Below are 21,256 nucleotides of genomic sequence, written 5' to 3'. Positions count from 1 at the left end.
CTGTATTAATGAGACCGACCAAGGAGGTCACTGACTGTAGGAGGTCAAATAATGTGTCTTAGGGAACCACTGAAATCAGGTTGATTCTAAGCAATTTATTATTCACCTATTTTACCATGTTACTCAGAATTGGAGATATCTGTATTAATATACCCTGAACGCAGAAAGAAGAGAAGAAAGTTTTGAAAGAACAAATAGTGGTGATACTGCTGTTGGTGTCCACCCTTCTGAGGAAGGGGAATAGTCCCTACTCTACAACACCGGGTATTCCCAAGGAGTCTCCTCTCAAAGTACTGACCCGGCCCAACGCTGTTTCGCTTCCAAGATCAGACGAGATCGGGCATTAGCAGCGTGGTGTGATAGTAGAGAGGCTATCTACCAATGAGAGTGCACCTATATACAGATGGTAGAGTAAGGATTTAGAAAGATAAGACCATATAATATGTAGATCTGCTTTCCACGTTAGGCGGGGTAGGCAAAATGTCACTTAATGGCAAAGTGCACCCTGGATCGTGAATGAGAGTCTACGGAAAATAGTAAGTGATAAAAAGAAAAAAGATATAGTCACTCTTGAATTGGACTGGTGGTTATTAACCCTGGTGGGAGACCACGTCACAGAGTATGCAGCGTCAGGTAAAATAGTACATGTGGATATACTTCACATATGTATTCATTTTTGTGCAAAGCAACACATCATTACTTTGAAAAAAACCTAAAGAGGTATAGCATACTATATACAAAGAAAATGAAATGGTATGAAAAATGAGTACAGTCTGCAATCTATGGGGTTTATCAGGCTGTATTATGCACAGAAAATCCAAAATAATTGGCTTGCGGTGTAAGTGGTGTGTCAAGCATTATTAATATGCAAAAAATCTCCAAACATGCAGCATGCTGTGTGGAATAGTGTGCCAAATGAGCACATATGCCAATAATGCTAGCCTGCGATATATAGGATTATAATACTAAGATGTACACATAAAATTACAACTGCTGAGTGTGCAATAAATATGCCCAATGAAAAAGGAACCTATAGAAATGGAAAATTCAAACATAAATTGCAGACGAAAAATGGCAGATAGAAAAGTGATACTCAAAATGTCAGGATCAGGAAATAGGTGATAATACAGGATCCTCCAAGGACAGGTCCCATGCTGTAAATCCGTTGAAAACGCGTTTCGCCCGTTTGGGCATGTTCACTTCCGGGATCTCATGGTAAATGCTGTGTGCGGGGTTTAAAAACCCTGCTAGTGTCTGGTTGCAGCCAATAGGTTGTACGTATCCAATTAGTCATGGGGGAGGAGGTATGAATGTTCCCATGGAGACGCGGGAAGCCAGATGGATTGATGACGCATCCCAGCCAATCAGAGCGTGGGTGCGTGAGATGACGTGGTATGTGGGCGGACTAAATGGAAGGCTCACGGACATGAGTAATGCGGTAGGGGCAGTAAGGGAACCTACAAAGCAGGGAAGACGGTGGCGCCATATTGGAAATGGGATTGCCAGAAGTGCGTCCCGTTTATGGGGCATATATAAATGAAAAAAAAAGGGGGATATATCAATATGATTATAAGGTACCAGGATACTGGTTCTAAAGGTGCTGAGTTACCGTCAAGGTATACTGGGAATAGTATAAATAAATGAGTTGGTAACACTGCAGAGCGGGCGAAGGGTATAGAAAGTTCATATGCGCCGGAGGCCAATAGGAGAGAGATTGTGACATATCTTAAACAATCAGTGTGTTAATATCACTAGTTGGGTTGGTCTATGAGGGATATGCTAGTATGTAAATGATACATGGCTCGCTGCAATGCAGGAAAAATAGATCGCTAAGATGAATGCTGTGGCGCCATGTTGGAAAGGGGCAAAACTGCCAGAGATAAGAAAAATATATAATTAGTGTTGAAAAAAGAGAGGACGTGAAAATTTATAAATTAGTGATCTTGGCAAAAAGAGTGAGAAAAAAAGGGGGGCAGGGAGTTATATAAATATGATTGTATATATCAGATGTTAGGTACAGAAGGCGGGGAGGGAAAGGGGAGGGGAGTGGGGTTGAAAATAAGATTGGGACAGGAGATGATGAAATATGCCATTGGGGCAGGGTGAAAGAAAAAGGGGGAAATGGGGAAGTGAATGTGGATCTGCTTTGCAGTGGTAGGGACCTGTTACATAGGGCAGGGATAAGGGATGTGGGGATCACTATGCAGAGGTAGGTACCTGTTACAGAGGGCAGGGAGTAGGGATGTGGGAATGCTATGCCAAGGTAGAAAACAGTTGTATTTTTATTGTTAATAAAATATAAAAATTTTAATAAAAAAAAAGTGTTCTTCATACATTTCTTGTTCTTGTGTAGATATCTGGGAAAAAAAGTAAATCAGACTTAAGTAAAGGGCACTGTAATGATGTCACGTTCACATTCCTTTCTCAAGAACATTTGTGGAACCACACAGCCCAACCAAAACCCAATGCTAGACTGTGTGGCTCCACAAGTGCAGGTAGATCAAGGTGGAGGAGTAGTGGGGTCAGTGGTCTGTACTTTGACCCACCTGCACTTGTGGAATCACACAGCCCAGCCAAAACCCAATGCTGGACTATGTGGCTCCACAAGTGCAGGTAGATCAAGGTGGAGGAGTCGGGGGGTCAGTGGTCTGTACTTTGACCCACCTGTACTTGTGGAATCACACAGCCCAGCCAAAACCCAATGCTGGACTGTGTGGCTCCACAAGTGCAGGCAGGTCAAGGTGGAGGAGTCGTGGGGTCAGTGGTCTGTACTTTGACCCACCTGCACTTGTGGAATCACACAGCCCAGCCAAAACCCAATGCTGGACTATGTGGCTCCACAAGTGCAGGTAGATCAAGGTGGAGGAGTCGGGGGGTCAGTGGTCTGTACTTTGACCCACCTGTACTTGTGGAATCACACAGCCCAGCCAAAACCCAATGCTGGACTGTGTGGCTCCACAAGTGCAGGCAGATCAAGGTGGAGGAGTCGTGGGGTCAGTGGTCTGTACTTTGACCCACCTGCACTTGTGGAATCACACAGCCCAGCCAAAACCCAATGCTGGACTGTGTGGCTCCACAAGTGCAGGCAGATCAAGGTGGAGGAGTCGTGGGGTCAGTGGTCTGTACTTTGACCCGCCTGCACATGTGGAACCACACAGCCCAGCCAAAACCCAATGCTGGACTATGTGGCTCCACAAGTGCAGGTAGATCAAGGTGGAGGAATCGTGGGGTCAGTGGTCTGTACTTTGACCCACCTGTACTTGTGGAATCACACAGCCCAGCCAAAACCCAATGCTGGACTGTGTGGCTCCACAAGTGCAGGCAGATCAAGGTGGAGGAGTCGTGGGGTCAGTGGTCTGTACTTTGACCCACCTGCACTTGTGGAATCACACAGCCCAGCCAAAACCCAATGCTGGACTGTGTGGCTCCACAAGTGCAGGCAGATCAAGGTGGAGGAGTCGTGGGGTCAGTGGTCTGTACTTTGACCCGCCTGCACATGTGGAACCACACAGCAGGGACGTGCAGTCAGGGGAGGCAGGGGAGGCAGTGCCTCCCCTGTCATCATTAATGATTAAAATAATACAAAGAAGATACTTATGACACATGTTCTGTGTCATAAGTATCTGCTTTAGCCTTTACTTTATTTTAATCATTTTTACCTTATTTAAAAATACTTTTAATGTACTTCAGAGGCACCGCTCTCGGTGCCTCCCGCTATCAGTGAGAAAGGACCGGAAGCTGGGGGCGGGGCCGAGTATTGGGCAGTGAAAGCCCATTAAAAAAAGCAGCAAAAGCGGCACTTACTAGAAGTGCCGCTTTGACAGGGGTGTGCTTTCAACCTATATGAAAGCACGCCCCTATCACCAACACACTGCTCCCGAGTCCCTGCCTACAAGCTCCAGGAGCCAGCTCATCCCCTCCCCACTACTCCTCTCCCGGTGCCTGCTTCACCCGTCTCCCCATGCCGCCGCTTCTCCCCGGCTGATGCCGCTGACCCCACCGGCCCTACCTTCCAGCATCTCCACTGCCGCCGATCCCCGCAAGTTGGGAGCCGAGAGGCTGAGCTGAGGCGGGGGCATGGTGAGGGGCACAGGGCAAAGCCAGAAGCCTGGTGCGCTGCGAGGAGGGAGAACTGCTGCCGGGAGCCTGGGGAGTCATACGCGCTCGCAGGAGGGAGCAAGTAGGAGGCGCAGTCACTGATGTCGCTCCCGGCCAGGGCACAGCGAGGAGTCTCATTCTCTATGTGTCGGGGACAGGCGGCGGGTGGACGCGGCACCGGTATTTACTACAGTAAAGTAAGTGAGACGGGAAGGTGAAAGACGAGGGGGAGGGGGGTGGGGGTGGGGTGGTATGATATTAGAGCCTGCACTGTCTGGAAGTGGATGGGGAGGGGGGGGGGGGGTGCCGCTGGTGAGACCTATCATAGTGACTGCACTGTCTGGTGGAAGGGGATGGGGGGGGGGTGCTGCTGCTGGTGAGAGTGATGATAGTGTCTGGACCGTCTGGAAGGGGATGGGGGGGGTGCTGCTGCTGGTGAGAGTGATGATAGTGTCTGGACCGTCTGGAAGGGGATGGGGGGGTGCTGCTGCTGGTGAGAGTGATAATAGTGCCTGCACTGTCTGGAGGGGTGGGTGTGGGTGATCTTGGTATCTTTGCTTTCCATGGAGGGGTGGGGGTGTGTGTGGGTGTGTGTGTGTGTGTGTTCTTGGTGCCTGTGTGGCCACATCATCATTGCAAGATCTTAACCTCTTTTCCGGGAGCACGCATATCTTCAGCGCATGCAGGGACAGCGGCAGTAGCGGGCATCGGCGGGACACGGCGGGACGTTATGGCTGCAGTGCCTCACCAGCCACTGACCTCACCGCACGCCACTGCCACACAGCCCAGCCAAAACCCAATGCTGGACTGTGTGGCTCCACAAGTGCAGGCGGGTCAAGGTTTGTGTAAGTGTGTGTAAAGCGAAACATGCCATTACTCACCATTATTTATTTATTTATTAACAGTTTCTTATATAGCGCAGCATATTCCGTTGCGCTTTACAATTAGAACAACAGTAATAGAACAAAACTGGGTAAAAACAGACAGACATAGAGGTAGGAAGGCCCTGCTCGCAAGCTTACAATCTATAGGGAAATAGGCATAGATACACAAGGATAGATGCTACCTATTGCATAATGGTCCACCAGATTGCTAGGTTCTTAATGGGTTGTATGATGATACCCCACAAAGTTATCCAAGTGTCAGGAGGGTGTGAGACTAAAGAAAGACAAGATATGTGATGTTATGAATACTCTACAGAGGATGTAATTAGATAGGGAAGCACTGAAGGTTATGTGGGTGGGTCTGGAATTTGATAGGCTTGTCTGAAGAGGTGAGTTTTCAGGGAACATTTAAAGGTTTGGAGACTAGAGGCGAGTCTTACTGTGCCTGGGAGGGCATTCCACAGAGTGGGTGAAGCCCGGATAAAGTCCTGTAATTTTGAGTGTGAACAAGTAATGCGTGTGGATGAGAGACGTAGATCTTGTGCAGAGCGGAGAGGTCGGGTAGGGAGATATTTTGAGATGAGTGAAGAGATGTATGTTGGTGCAGTTTGGTTAATAGCCTTGTATGTGAGTAAAAGTATTTTATATTTAATACGGTAGAATACCGGTAACCAATGGAGGGACTGACAGAGCGGATCTGCAGACGATGAACGTCTGGCAAGGAAGATTAGCCTCGCAGCTGCATTCAAAATGGATTGTAGTGGTGAGAGCCTATGTTTGGGAAGACCGGTCAGGAGACTATTACAATAATCAATGCGGGAGATAATGAGAGCATGGATTAGAGTTTTTGCTGTGTCTTGTGTAACACAAGACCATTGTAGACCATTGTAAAGTCACCTAGAACAACGCTGTCCACGCCTCTTTGTCGACCATCCATAAAGAATTTAAAAACTATGTGACTGCTCAAGCTACAGAAAAGAGAATGCTCAAGTTACACAATTTTTACAGAGGAGTATTTCTTAAAAAATAGATGTGGTATCAGATGTGCTCTTTGGCCCATCATATATGTATCCACATGGAGCTTTCATCCTCTACCACAATCATACATGCCCGCACATGTATAGCTACATGATAGCTCCTTGGTAGTACCCACTCAGGTGAAGGGGGGGGGGGGGGATACATATAAATAACAACACAAAGAAAAAAATAAACAGGAGGGAGAAAAAGGAAAGCACAGAAAAATAACATTTTAAATAATGAAATAATACGACCGCGATATTGTGTGTGGGGGCTGTCCTGATCCTCTTCCTCCGGAGGGAGTGACAGTGTCCTTGGTGCATTGCGTAGGCCTAGAGGGGCGTGCTGGTGTAGCTGTTGAGACCGGTGTCCGTATCAGTGGTGGAGGCATCAGGTAGACAGGGTACATCCTTGCATACCCTTGGTACTGCTGTGACTGTCCGTACCAGGGTTGTGGTGTAGCAAGGGCAGGAGGCGTCAGTGTGGCTGGTGGTGGCGGTTGAATGACATGTTGCTAACCTTTCCCTGGGAGTTTGTCGTAGATCAACTGGAGAACCATTGCGATGAGCTGTGAGTTGGAAGCTATCTATAACTGTCTCTCTGACATGTTTTGGAAGCTTTGTGACTGACATGCTGTGTTCTCCCAAACAAGAAGAGCGACCGTGCACCGGTATGTATAAATTGCAAAGATTATACGAAACCAAAAATTGGACAATTATATTACTAGAAAGGAAATTTAAACCTTTCTAATTATGTCCCTATTGGTGGTGCGCCCAGAGCTAGAAAGTACAAGTACTGGCAAAGGGAGAGAAAGAAAGCTCTTGTGTGGGCGCACTCTTAAGAAAGAAGAAAATATTGTTTAATTAATTACTGAAAGTTATTAAAATTTATATTTATTGATCAAGAGTTAAAAACAGAATACCCCTCTACGATCCAAAGAAAAAATGTAAACATAATAAAGACATGAGAAAATGTAAAAATGTTCTGGTCTGTTAATCACATGATAAGGATTAGAAAGGCTGCAGACACCTAATAGTCTAACACCCGTTTCTCCTGACCAGTACAGATAATCTGTATTAATGAGACCGACCAAGGAGGTCACTGACTGTAGGAGGTCAAATAATGTGTCTTAGGGAACCACTGAAATCAGGTTGATTCTAAGCAATTTATTATTCACCTATTTTACCATGTTACTCAGAATTGGAGATATCTGTATTAATATACCCTGAACGCAGAAAGAAGAGAAGAAAGTTTTGAAAGAACAAATAGTGGTGATACTGCTGTTGGTGTCCACCCTTCTGAGGAAGGGGAATAGTCCCTACTCTACAACACCGGGTATTCCCAAGGAGTCTCCTCTCAAAGTACTGACCCGGCCCAACGCTGTTTCGCTTCCAAGATCAGACGAGATCGGGCATTAGCAGCGTGGTGTGATAGTAGAGAGGCTATCTACCAATGAGAGTGCACCTATATACAGATGGTAGAGTAAGGATTTAGAAAGATAAGACCATATAATATGTAGATCTGCTTTCCACGTTAGGCGGGGTAGGCAAAATGTCACTTAATGGCAAAGTGCACCCTGGATCGTGAATGAGAGTCTACGGAAAATAGTAAGTGATAAAAAGAAAAAAGATATAGTCACTCTTGAATTGGACTGGTGGTTATTAACCCTGGTGGGAGACCACGTCACAGAGTATGCAGCGTCAGGTAAAATAGTACATGTGGATATACTTCACATATGTATTCATTTTTGTGCAAAGCAACACATCATTACTTTGAAAAAAACCTAAAGAGGTATAGCATACTATATACAAAGAAAATGAAATGGTATGAAAAATGAGTACAGTCTGCAATCTATGGGGTTTATCAGGCTGTATTATGCACAGAAAATCCAAAATAATTGGCTTGCGGTGTAAGTGGTGTGTCAAGCATTATTAATATGCAAAAAATCTCCAAACATGCAGCATGCAGTGTGGAATAGTGTGCCAAATGAGCACATATGCCAATAATGCTAGCCTGCGATATATAGGATTATAATACTAAGATGTACACATAAAATTACAACTGCTGAGTGTGCAATAAATATGCCCAATGAAAAGGGAACCTATAGAAATGGAAAATTCAAACATAAATTGCAGACGAAAAATGGTAGATAGAAAAGTGATACTCAAAATGTCAGGATCAGGAAATAGGTGATAATACAGGATCCTCCAAGGACAGGTCCCATGCTGTAAATCCGTTGAAAACGCGTTTCGCCCGTTTGGGCATGTTCACTTCCGGGATCTCATGGTAAATGCTGTGTGCGGGGTTTAAAAACCCTGCTAGTGTCTGGTTGCAGCCAATAGGTTGTACGTATCCAATTAGTCATGGGGGAGGAGGTATGAATGTTCCCATGGAGACGCGGGAAGCCAGATGGATTGATGACGCATCCCAGCCAATCAGAGCGTGGGTGCGTGAGATGACGTGGTATGTGGGCGGACTAAATGGAAGGCTCACGGACATGAGTAATGCGGTAGGGGCAGTAAGGGAACCTACAAAGCAGGGAAGACGGTGGCGCCATATTGGAAATGGGATTGCCAGAAGTGCGTCCCGTTTATGGGGCATATATAAATGAAAAAAAAAGGGGGATATATCAATATGATTATAAGGTACCAGGATACTGGTTCTAAAGGTGCTGAGTTACCGTCAAGGTATACTGGGAATAGTATAAATAAATGAGTTGGTAACACTGCAGAGCGGGCGAAGGGTATAGAAAGTTCATATTCTGTCCCGAATGGAGAATGCTCAAGGATGCCATAACCAAACACCTTCCTATACTTCGGATGGATCCTGATCTATCTCCCATTGTAGGCCCCACGGTACAGATGAGCTGGCGCAGATCCAGAAACATCAAAGATCAATTAGTTCGGAGCCATTTGTTAACCTCAACACGCAGGAAGCCAGTGACAACAGGTTCCTTTCCGTGTGGCCAATGTAAGTCGTGCACGCACATACTGCAAACCAATACGGTCACAGACAAATATGGCCAATTAACCAAGTTACGTCACTTTTTCAACTGTAACACACAAGCAGTAATTTACTGCATCACTTGCAGTTGCAATGTAAAATATGTCGGCATGACCACACGCAAATTGAAAGAGAGGGTCCTGGAACACATTGGGAACATTCGAAATGCATCGAAGGATCTGGCACGAATGAAACAACTCACCACGGTTGCCAAACATTTCCACCATCAACACAAGGGATCAACTAAGGAATTAAAAGTCTTTGGTTTAGATCGCATCAACTTGGGCATACGAGGAGGCGATATGACCAAAGAACTATATAAAAAAGAGAGCGAGTGGATTTTTCGCCTTGGGAGTCTCAGACCATTTGGACTGAATGAAAATATAAATTATGGTGCCTTTTTATAATTTTGCCTAATCTACAATAATTTTTACACTCCCATTGTTTCATTATTTTTTTTTTTTTTTTTTTTATATTTTATATTTTTTCTTTTCTTTCACTTCCTAATCAATATACTTTAATATCACCGTCCCTTAACAACCCCACAGCGTCAATCACCTCTACACATCACACATACATGTTTCCACACTAACCCTCACAGCATATCCAACCTTTTCAATTTTTCTTTCTCTCCCTTAATAAGATGAACTAATCCACTATATTTTGCTTCTATTCTTTTCACGTCATCCTATCATTACTTTGCACAGGTTTCCTCCATCTTGTCTACCATACCTTCCCCTGTTCAGTTTTTCATTTATCCACCAGTATTTCCATATACATGCGTGATTTCATTTTTTTTTTTTTTCACGATCCATTCAACTTTCAATCCTCCAATTCTTTGTTCCACTCAGTATTCTATCTCCTCCCCTTTTGGAAATTTTTTCTCCTTTTTCGCCTACTTCAAGGACAGTGTTTCTTAATGTATTGGTAGAATATACACGGTCACTCGTTATTATTTCAGTCAAGTAGTTTCAGAACCCCAATTCTGGGGGCACGAATTCCCTTTTATTCCATTGTTTTCACTATAAAATAGGGTATTCTGGCATTCACCGTAGCCCCCATCTCTATGGGCAACACTATTAATCTCATCCACGCCACCTGTTAAGCACCACACACAATCAAACCCTATACAATCTACACCACCCCCATTCCCAGCACAATCCTACATTATTCACTTAATCACCACACACACATCCCTGTTAAACCCCCAGTAGCACACATCTCCCCCCCTTCCTCAGACCGCTAGGATAATTCATTGCTCCCTATACACATAATTTTTCACCCCCCCTTTCCTTCTCCTATCTCCCCACACTCCCCTCTCCCCCCAAGTACAGAATTTCCCTATTTATTTCACTTCCCCATTTCCCCCTTTTTCTTTCACCCTGCCCCAATGGCATATTTCATCATCTCCTGTCCCAATCTTATTTTCAACCCCACTCCCCTCCCCTTTCCCTCCCCGCCTTCTGTACCTAACATCTGATATATACAATCATATTTATATAACTCCCTGCCCCCCTTTTTTTCTCACTCTTTTTGCCAAGATCACTAATTTATAAATTTTCACGTCCTCTCTTTTTTCAACACTAATTATATATTTTTCTTATCTCTGGCAGTTTTGCCCCTTTCCAACATGGCGCCACAGCATTCATCTTAGCGATCTATTTTTCCTGCATTGCAGCGAGCCATGTATCATTTACATACTAGCATATCCCTCATAGACCAACCCAACTAGTGATATTAACACACTGATTGTTTAAGATATGTCACAATCTCTCTCCTATTGGCCTCCGGCGCATATGAACTTTCTATACCCTTCGCCCGCTCTGCAGTGTTACCAACTCATTTATTTATACTATTCCCAGTATACCTTGACGGTAACTCAGCACCTTTAGAACCAGTATCCTGGTACCTTATAATCATATTGATATATCCCCCTTTTTTTTTCATTTATATATGCCCCATAAACGGGACGCACTTCTGGCAATCCCATTTCCAATATGGCGCCACCGTCTTCCCTGCTTTGTAGGTTCCCTTACTGCCCCTACCGCATTACTCATGTCCGTGAGCCTTCCATTTAGTCCGCCCACATACCACGTCATCTCACGCACCCACGCTCTGATTGGCTGGGATGCGTCATCAATCCATCTGGCTTCCCGCGTCTCCATGGGAACATTCATACCTCCTCCCCCATGACTAATTGGATACGTACAACCTATTGGCTGCAACCAGACACTAGCAGGGTTTTTAAACCCCGCACACAGCATTTACCATGAGATCCCGGAAGTGAACATGCCCAAACGGGCGAAACGCGTTTTCAACGGATTTACAGCATGGGACCTGTCCTTGGAGGATCCTGTATTATCACCTATTTCCTGATCCTGACATTTTGAGTATCACTTTTCTATCTGCCATTTTTCGTCTGCAATTTATGTTTGAATTTTCCATTTCTATAGGTTCCCTTTTCATTGGGCATATTTATTGCACACTCAGCAGTTGTAATTTTATGTGTACATCTTAGTATTATAATCCTATATATCGCAGGCTAGCATTATTGGCATATGTGCTCATTTGGCACACTATTCCACACTGCATGCTGCATGTTTGGAGATTTTTTGCATATTAATAATGCTTGACACACCACTTACACCGCAAGCCAATTATTTTGGATTTTCTGTGCATAATACAGCCTGATAAACCCCATAGATTGCAGACTGTACTCATTTTTCATACCATTTCATTTTCTTTGTATATAGTATGCTATACCTCTTTAGGTTTTTTTCAAAGTAATGATGTGTTGCTTTGCACAAAAATGAATACATATGTGAAGTATATCCACATGTACTATTTTACCTGACGCTGCATACTCTGTGACGTGGTCTCCCACCAGGGTTAATAACCACCAGTCCAATTCAAGAGTGACTATATCTTTTTTCTTTTTATCACTTACTATTTTTCGTAGACTCTCATTCACGATCCAGGGTGCACTTTGCCATTAAGTGACATTTTGCCTACCCCGCCTAACGTGGAAAGCAGATCTACATATTATATGGTCTTATCTTTCTAAATCCTTACTCTACCATCTGTATATAGGTGCACTCTCATTGGTAGATAGCCTCTCTACTATCACACCACGCTGCTAATGCCCGATCTCGTCTGATCTTGGAAGCGAAACAGCGTTGGGCCGGGTCAGTACTTTGAGAGGAGACTCCTTGGGAATACCCGGTGTTGTAGAGTAGGGACTATTCCCCTTCCTCAGAAGGGTGGACACCAACAGCAGTATCACCACTATTTGTTCTTTCAAAACTTTCTTCTCTTCTTTCTGCGTTCAGGGTATATTAATACAGATATCTCCAATTCTGAGTAACATGGTATAATAGGTGAATAATAAATTGCTTAGAATCAACCTGATTTCAGTGGTTCCCTAAGACACATTATTTGACCTCCTACAGTCAGTGACCTCCTTGGTCGGTCTCATTAATACAGATTATCTGTACTGGTCAGGAGAAACGGGTGTTAGACTATTAGGTGTCTGCAGCCTTTCTAATCCTTCTCATGTGATTAACAGACCAGAACATTTTTACATTTTCTCATGTCTTTATTATGTTTACATTTTTTCTTTGGATCGTAGAGGGGTATTCTGTTTTTAACTCTTGATCAATAAATATAAATTTTAATAACTTTCAGTAATTAATTAAACAATATTTTCTTCTTTCTTAAGAGTGCGCCCACACAAGAGCTTTCTTTCTCTCCCTTTGCCAATGCTGTGTTCTCCACCAGCTTGTTCGTGGATGTTGCCAGAACGTGGAGGATGTCCAGAATAGCCCTGTGTTCTTCATGCCTGGTCTTTGACATTTCAGCCATGCTGTTGGCCATGGTCTTTTGCATTGCAAGCATACTGTAGGCCATCTCCTCCATTGACTTCTCAATGGCCTGCAGTCTGGTGTTGACGACATCCCGAAAACTGTCCTGGCGCCGCTGCATCTCTGATGCCAGGTTGTCCACCCTTTGAACTCTTGAGGGTGCCTGCCCTTGCTGAATGTCTCTCACCAATTGCACTTGTGCAGCTGTAGAAAATGTAAAAAATTTTTTTAGAAGTCCATTCCCACATACAGTATGTTAAGGACCACAAACTTTTCAGTTTATTAAAAAAAGTAATATTTATGTAATTAATTACACAGGGGTGTAGAAACTGGGGGCTGCTACATATCCACCTCATCGTCCGACTCTTCCTGTAACAGATCCGGCCTGAAGTAGGGACCGATCCCTGGCGCGAACCCGCCGCTGGTCTGTGGCACCTCTGTTTACAAAAGTATAAAAAAAAAAGTTAGTAAATAATTAGAAAATATGGAAAATATCACAATGGATCAATATATTAACCTTCTGCATCCTGTGGTACTGATGCTCCAGGAGCTTCTCCGGACCTCACATCTTGAGACATTTCTTGGCTTGGGATTGACGCGTCGACATGGCTGACATCAAACCCTTGAAAAGTCTCATCCGTGAATCCTGAGGACTCAAACAGGTTGGGTGATGGGTCCACAGTATAATGAGTCACGCTTTCTTGAGGCTCTTGTGTCACAGTCTCTGAGCTCCTGGAGGATTGGTCCCGAGCTGGTGATGCCTTGCGCGCAGGTGAAGATCTGCGTACTGATGATGTTTGGCACGCAGGTGATGGTCTGCGCGCTGGTGATGTCCGGCGTGCAGGTGATGGTCAGCGGGCTGGTGATGTCCCATGCGCTGGTGATGTCCGGTGCGCTGGTGATGTCTGGCGCACTGGTGATGTCCGGCGCGCTGGTGATGTCCGGCGCGCTGGTGACGTCCTCTGGGCAGGGGTGTCTAGGGGAAAGGAGAAACACACTTTAGCAACGAAAATCAATAATAGTTTAGCACAGCACATTTGAATGAATTCTTACCATCACTCCTCCTTTTGGACTGCTGGGATCCCGCCGTCTTCAGTCTTCTGGGCGGTTCTTCCTCCTCGGGAAAGCCAGCAGGGCGGGTGGAGTCCACACTGCTTGGAACTCCTTGGACCATGATAGGATTCATGTGCCTTTTGATGACGTCCTCCCAGGGCAGCCGGACCTCCTCCGGTTGTTGTCTCGTGTTAGCGCTGAATACCCATCTTTTTCTTGGTCTGTCTACGGCAGTCACTGTAATGCTTCATTCAGTTTCTGGTGTCCATACGGTTTCCAGATACTATAGTGACATTATCTGCGATGGCCTCCCAGATCTTCCTCTTTGCCTTCACTGCTGTTGTCTGTGCCTTTGGTCCGTACAGAACGTCGTAGGACCGATCGACGCTATCCACTAGGACACAGTTTTCCATCTTGGTGTACCAGGGTCCACGCGGAATCTTCCGCCCTGTTTCTTCTCCATAGGCTTCCTCGTCTGACTGATCCTCTGGCTGGCTTGGTGGCTTTTAGGAAAATAAATTACATACAATTAACAATGACCTGTAGGTGTGCCTCAGGGTGTGTCAGTGTTCCTAGCAGTGCGCAAAGTGGCCCATGGGCGTGGTAAAGTTTATGCTAGTGTGGCTGCAGGTGCAAGTCTTCTGAGGAGTGGGGGGAAGGGGGGGTCGCGGGGGCGCTTTTCCCTGGACATTCCTGTTTTAAATAAATTTACCAAAAAACATATTAGCACATCAAAAAACAGTAAAACCCCACCCTAAAGTCCACTAAAGCCACCCCTGCACCACCACATGACATGCTGCAATAAAACCAGTGGTCAAGCATGACAAAAACAACACATTAGCACATCAAAAAACAGTAAAACCCCACCCTAAAGTCCACTAAAGCCACCCCTGCACCACCACATGCCATGCTGCAATTAAACCTGTGGTCAAGTATGACAAAAAAAACACATTAGCACATAAAAAAACAGTAAAACCCCACCCTAAAGTCCACTAAAGCCACCCCTGCACCACTACATGGCAGGCTGTAATAAAACCAAAAACCAGTGGTCAATCATGACAAAAAAACACAAAAAAAGTTAGTAAAACCCCACCCAAACACCCCAAAAAGTCCACTAAAAACACCCCTAAACCCCCCCAAAAAATTATGCTGCAATAAAACAGGACCTAATCATAAAATAAAAACACCTGTACACATGATAAACATACCCCAAACACACCCAAACAGCACCACATGTACACCTCATGGCTCCCCACCCACACCCAAACATTACATGCTGCACTCAAACCTCATACAAAACAGGAGCCAAGCATTCAAAACAGCACCCATACACTACACAAGCACCTATATGCAATGCCATAGCACATGTGGTACTAACCAAGGAAGGAAAGCCAAATTGTTCACTCTGCAGCTCCTCACTCCGCCCTGCAGGTTCCCAAAATGGCTGCTGAGTACGCAGCAAACAAGCCTTTTTAGCTGTCGAGGAGCGCGGGAAGTCGAATCCGGGACGCCCACAATCAGACCATTGATCCCTTTCCGACCGGAGGCGTGTGAAATCCATTTCAAATTGAATATGTCGAATTCAGTGCCCGGGAAGGAGGATTTCGAGAGTCGAATGCTGTTGAATCGGAAAACTGTTGAATCCACTAAGGGATTCAACACCAATTGAATGTACCTCTATGTGGAAATAAATTACCTTAATCTTGTGGTGGGTGTATCAATTTCTCCCCTTACCTCTAGGATTTTTCTATCCTTTTTCTGTAATGAGGGAGAAAGAGATGAAGGGGGCGTGTCCAGGTCCCGGGAGGGGGCGTGTCCGGATACTATGTGATAGCTTGCAGCACTACATCTCTATGCTGACATCAACATGCTGCTGCTCCTTGTTTCTATGTAAGCTGCTGCCTTAGCAGAGCAGAGGAAAAAACCTGAGGAAGGTTCACACTAACATGGCAGTACCCCATATGTGCAGTTTGTGCACACTTTGAAAGTATGCTGGATCTCTCTCTGCCATGGTAGCCAGCGAGACTGGGGAGCTGCTGCCTTTGTGTCTGCTTTCAGCAGCTGCAGCATGCAGTGGCGTCAGAAGGTGGGTGCAGGGGTGCGGCCCGCACCCAGATGTCACCCTCGGAGGGGGTGACGCCAAAATGCCTTCGCTCACACACTCACAGGAGACGGGTGCTGAAGTGTGACAGTTGCTTGCAGCACTCAGTTCCTGTGATCCAGGCGCTGACACTGCACATCTACTCTTCAAAGGGGGCAGCCTAGCTTCTTCGGATGATGCTAGGCTGCCCCTGAAGTGATGTTACATGCTTCCCCCGTGAGGCCACGCCCACCCAACTTAGGCCACACCCCATTTTGGCTGCGAGCTCGCTTCCGCGCGCAAGAGTGTGCAGAGTGCGCACCGGGGGTCACCAGACCCGGTGACACCTCTGGCAGCATGTCTCTTGTCTCAGCCAAGTATATAGCAAAACTCTAGTGAATGGGACCCGGCAGTTACCCCACCCCACCACTTCACCTCCCACCATCACTGATGGACTCTTGGACCAATAGGCAGAATTCCATGCCCTTTTTACAGTAAACCCCCCCCCCCAAAAAAAAAAAAAAAAAAAAAAAAAAAAAGCATCGCTGGTCGGGGAGCCCCCTGTGAGGGGAGGGCCCAGGAATACATTCCCCCTATGCTCCCCCTATCAAGGAGAGAGAAAAAGAGAGGGGTGGGGGTGTCGGGCAGAGAGAGAGAGAGAGTGTCAGGAGAGTGTGTGTGAGAGAGAGAGAGAGAGAGAGAGAAAGGGACAGGGCAGACAATGCCATGGGAGAGTGAGATACAGTGTCAGAGAGAGAGAGAGAGAGAGAGAGAGAGAGAGAGAGAGAGAGAGAGAGAGAGATAGAGAGCAATACAGTGTCAGAGAGAGAGAGAAAGACAGTGTCAGGTAGAGAGAGGGAGAGAGACAGTGTCGTAGAGACTGAGGGAGGGTAGTAAGCAGGAGAGAGAGAGAGAGAGAGAGAGAGAGACAGACTGCCAGGGAAGGAGGGAAGGAAAGAGAGGGAAACAAGAGAGAGAGAGTATCAGGGAGAGATAGAGAGGGAGAGAGAGAGGGAGAGAGAGTTGGTGTTAGTCAGAAAGAGAGTGTGTATCAGGAAGAGAGAGAAAGTGCCAGGGAGAAAGTGAGAAAGAGAGACAGTGGGGGTCATTCCGAGTTGATCGCACGCTGCTGATTTTCGCAGCGCAGCGATCAGGTAAAAAACGGCAAAACTGCACATGCTTATGCACCGCAATGCGCACGCGCTTTGTACGGGTACAAATAGCATCGTTGCTGTGCAATGCTTCTAGCGACGAATCCATTCGCCCAGCCGATCGCAAGGAGATTAACAGGAAGAGGGCATTTATGGGTGTCAACTGACCGTTTTCTGGAGTGGTAGGGAAAACGCAGGCGTGACCAGGTGTTTGCAGGGCGGGTATCTGATGTCAATTCCGGAACCTCCGACGCTAGAATCATCGCACAGGATAAGTAACTACAGGGCTTTTCTTGTTTTGCACAAAATGTTTTTGTACCACTCGGCTGCACATGCGATCGCACACTTGCAAAGTGAAAATACACTCCCCCGTGGGCGGCGACTATGCGTTTGCACAGCTGCTAAAAGTAGCTAGCGAGTGATCAACTTGGAATGAGGGCCAGTGTCAGAGAGAGGGAGAGACAGTGTCAGAGAGAAGGAGAGACAGACAGTGTTAGGAGAAGGAGAGACAGCATGAGGGAGACACAGACAGTATTAGAGAGAGAGAGAGACAGCGTCAGGGAGAGTGTGTCAGGGAGAGAGAGGGGAGAGAGAGAAAGAAGGAGGGAGAGTAAGCAGTATAGACATTACCTGATTACTGCACAGGACTCTGATGGGCGCAGGCACTTCATGACATTAGGCCCCGCCCTTTAAATACCCACAAATCTTGTCACTGCACTCCTTGCTACCAGGATCCAGCGAGGTAGGGGCAGAGCAGGCAGGACAGCCTGGGACATTGCTTGCCATAGTGTGGGCTCCCCTACCCAGCTACATCCCTTATGGCTGTTCTGTCCTGAGGCCGGAAGGGAAGGGAGAGTGGCAGGCCTCAGAGACAGCCCATGACAGGGTGCAGGGGGTGCTGTGGGTCCTGGAAGCAGCCAGGTGGTTATGGATCAGTGGTTGACATTGGCATGGTTGACATGGGACAGGTCGACACATGAAAAGGTCGACATGCCATTTTTATACTTTTTTTGTGTCCAGGAACCCCATGACCAGTAACCCTAATTAGTGCACCATGCCTTATTAGTGTATGGCTCACTTCGCTTGATGCAGGTTACTATTTCCAATTGTAGTATACGTGGATGGTAAAGTACTATATGAAAAAGTAAAAAAATATATATTTTTAAAATGTCATGTTGATCCTTTCATGTGTTGACCTGTCCCATGTCAACCATTCTAATATGTCAACATTTTTCCTGTGTCGACTATGTCAATGTCGATCAACAGTGGTCGACCTAACCTAATCCAAGTCGAACTACCACCCGGATACCACCCACGATAGTTATGCCACTGGGTGTATGTGCAGCAGCCTGTGTGTGGCAGAAGACAGGGAGGATGATGTGGAGGATGATGAGGAGTCTTTGCATGTGGACAAGGCAAAGAGTGGGCGCAATGTCTGGTTCACATATGAAAAGAATGGTCAAGGGAGTCATGTGGTTTTATGACAGGCTATTTGGCTGCTACTCATCCAGGACCAGTAGCTGCAGGAAGGCTGCTTTGTGGAGCAAGATTTTGGAGAGGTGAACTGCTTGGGCCCACTGAAGCACAGGGGGCCAAGAAACATTTTAATGACTTAAAACATCGGGACAAGAAAAATATGGCCACTGAGTCCTGCCTGAATAGTCAGAGTGGCACAGGCTCCTCCTACTAGCAGGAGTGGCTGGAGGTTTAGAAGCCACTGGGTAAGTGCCAAAGGGAAGAAGAAAGCATCCCACCCACCCCAAAAGCAGCTGCACGATCAGCCTGGTTGTCTAAGTACATTTTCAGGATTGTGAGGGACATTTACTAAGCAGTGATAAGAGCGGAGAAGTGAGCCAGTGGAGAAGTTGCCCCATCAACCAATCAGCAGCTCTGTATAATTTTATAGTATGCAAATTATAGATGTTATTTCAGTGCTGATTGGTTGCCATGGGCACTTCTCCAGTGGCTCATTTCTCCGCTCTTATCACTGCTTAGTAAATGTCCCCCTGTGTGTGGTAATTCTCCCAAAACAATGTTAGATTTTTATTCAAAATGCTTCTTTTTTATAAGGCCTATCTGCTATGTGGCAACCACCACTATCGGCAGGAGTAGGGAGGACCCGCACATGGAAGGCCAGTACACACCTCCATGTGTGCAGCAATTTGATGAGTATTATTTATTTGATTTATTACCTGTTATTTATATATATGTAGTACACACATATTCCACTGGCCTTTTACAGATAATATTTGGCTATTCACATCAGTCCCTGCTCCAGTGGAGATACAATCTATATTTCCTACTACATGTACACTCACAAGCATTCACGCTAGTGTTCATTTTTGTTGGAAGCCAATTAACCTACAAATATATTTTTTTATTGTGGGACGAAACCACAGAACATGGAGGAAGTCCACACAATCACAGAAGAGTATACACACTCCAGACAGTTCTATAAAAGGAGACTGAAAAGGGTTAGCATGTTATCTTTTATATCCCTTTCACACCACCTGAGGCGGGTCACACCTGGCAGCCTGACATGGGTGCTTCCCTCGTGCGACCCGCCTCAGACCGCTCGTTGCCGCTGTCCACAACTCGGCATATTGCTGAGCTGTCGATGTCAGCGGTGCTGCGGCGGTGCTTAGAGATCACATGATCGCCAAGCGCCACTCCCATCCACACAGAGTGAACGGGAAACGTGTCACATCGACCTGTCTCCCGTTCACACAGCACAGTGAACCAAGTTGAACATGTGTTCAACCCTGCTCTCTACTAGAGTTGGAATACTGGATCGCTCGATCCGGATTATTCCAACTGATCCCTCTCAGGCCGCACAGCGACACAGGTTATGCGCACTCATGTGAAATAACCCATGTTAAAAGCTGGCAGTCTAAAAGGGGTATTAGTCAAATCTTTTTTTAAGCAGCTTTGATTACACAAATTTCCGATGACATGTCTGAAGTAAAGGAATCATTTTCCAACTTCCACAGTAGAGTAGTTTAAGTTAGGGTGACCATACTAGCCCTTTAAACTGGGACGCTCATGAATTATACAGGTTCTGTGGCTGATTAAAACCAGGTGACATGCAGGCTTTAAGTCAGCCAGCCACAGAACCTGTGTAATTCATGAGCATCCCAGTTTAAAGGGATAATATGGTCACCCTATTTAAATAGGCCAAAAATGTTCAAATAATGGGGGTAATTCCAAGTTGATCGCAGCAGGAAATTTTTTAGCAGTTGGGCAAAACCATGTGCACTGCAGGGGAGGCAGATATAACATTTGCAGAGAGAGTTAGATTTGGGTGGGTTATTTTATTTCTGTGCAGGGTAAATACTGGCTGCTTTATTTTTACACTGCAAATTAGATTGCAGATTGAACACACCACACCCAAATCTAACTCTCTCTGCACATGTTATATCTGCCTCCCCTGCAGTGCACATGGTTTTGCCCAATTGCTAACAGAATTCCTGCTGCGATCAACTTGGAATTACCCCCAATGTTGTAAAAAACAGTATTATTGATAAATGTGTTTATTAAGCTATATTTTTGTTATTATAAAATCCAGAATTGTTGTGTGTTCATCATACTTCATTCTGTTTACATTTGTTCCAAAAAAACAAAACCTAAGCATATTGGAGAGGAAAACTGGGTTTTTTTTGTGTTTTGAAAATGTCTTTGCTGTGTGGCCTAACTTTGTAATTTTGGACCAGATACCACAATTTGAAAAAAAAAACAACACAAAAAACAATTATTTATATATATACTTCTCCTGCTCAGGCACAAGATTATGATGTGAATACTGCACCCGGTGCCCTCCTCAATACAGCCTACTTGGCTGCACGTAACACAGAACTCCAAACAGCCTAGGCTTGATGAAAGCGCTGTGTAGCACTGAAATATTGCCTCTAAAGCCGTTTATTGTTGTTCTTAGTGTGAGAGTTATATATATTATTATTATACTTTATTTATATGGCGCGACAAGGGTTCCGCAGCGCCCAATTACAGAGTACAGAGTACATAAACAAATAATCAAAACAGGAAAACAGCAACTTACAGTTGAAGACAATATAGGACAAGTACAGGGTAAATAAACATAGCTACAAAGCAGAT

The 21,256-nt window shown here is 45.5% G+C and overlaps 3 pseudogenes; 1 reads left to right on the top strand and 2 right to left on the bottom strand.

The window, feature by feature from the left end:
* Positions 1–249: 249 nt before the first annotated feature.
* LOC134913355 (5S ribosomal RNA) lies at positions 250–368 on the bottom strand (annotated as a pseudogene).
* A 6,951-nt stretch (positions 369–7,319) lies between these two features.
* LOC134913344 (5S ribosomal RNA) lies at positions 7,320–7,438 on the bottom strand (annotated as a pseudogene).
* Positions 7,439–12,117: 4,679 nt separating this feature from the next.
* Positions 12,118–12,236, top strand: LOC134913332 (5S ribosomal RNA; annotated as a pseudogene).
* The last annotated feature ends 9,020 nt before the right edge of the window (positions 12,237–21,256 follow it).

The sequence above is a fragment of the Pseudophryne corroboree genome, chromosome 4, assembly GCF_028390025.1.
Source record: "Pseudophryne corroboree isolate aPseCor3 chromosome 4, aPseCor3.hap2, whole genome shotgun sequence".
In the NCBI taxonomy this organism is placed as follows: domain Eukaryota; kingdom Metazoa; phylum Chordata; class Amphibia; order Anura; family Myobatrachidae; genus Pseudophryne; species Pseudophryne corroboree.
The sequence above is the reverse complement of the archived record's forward strand: the minus strand, read 5'-3'. Positions and strand labels throughout refer to the sequence as shown.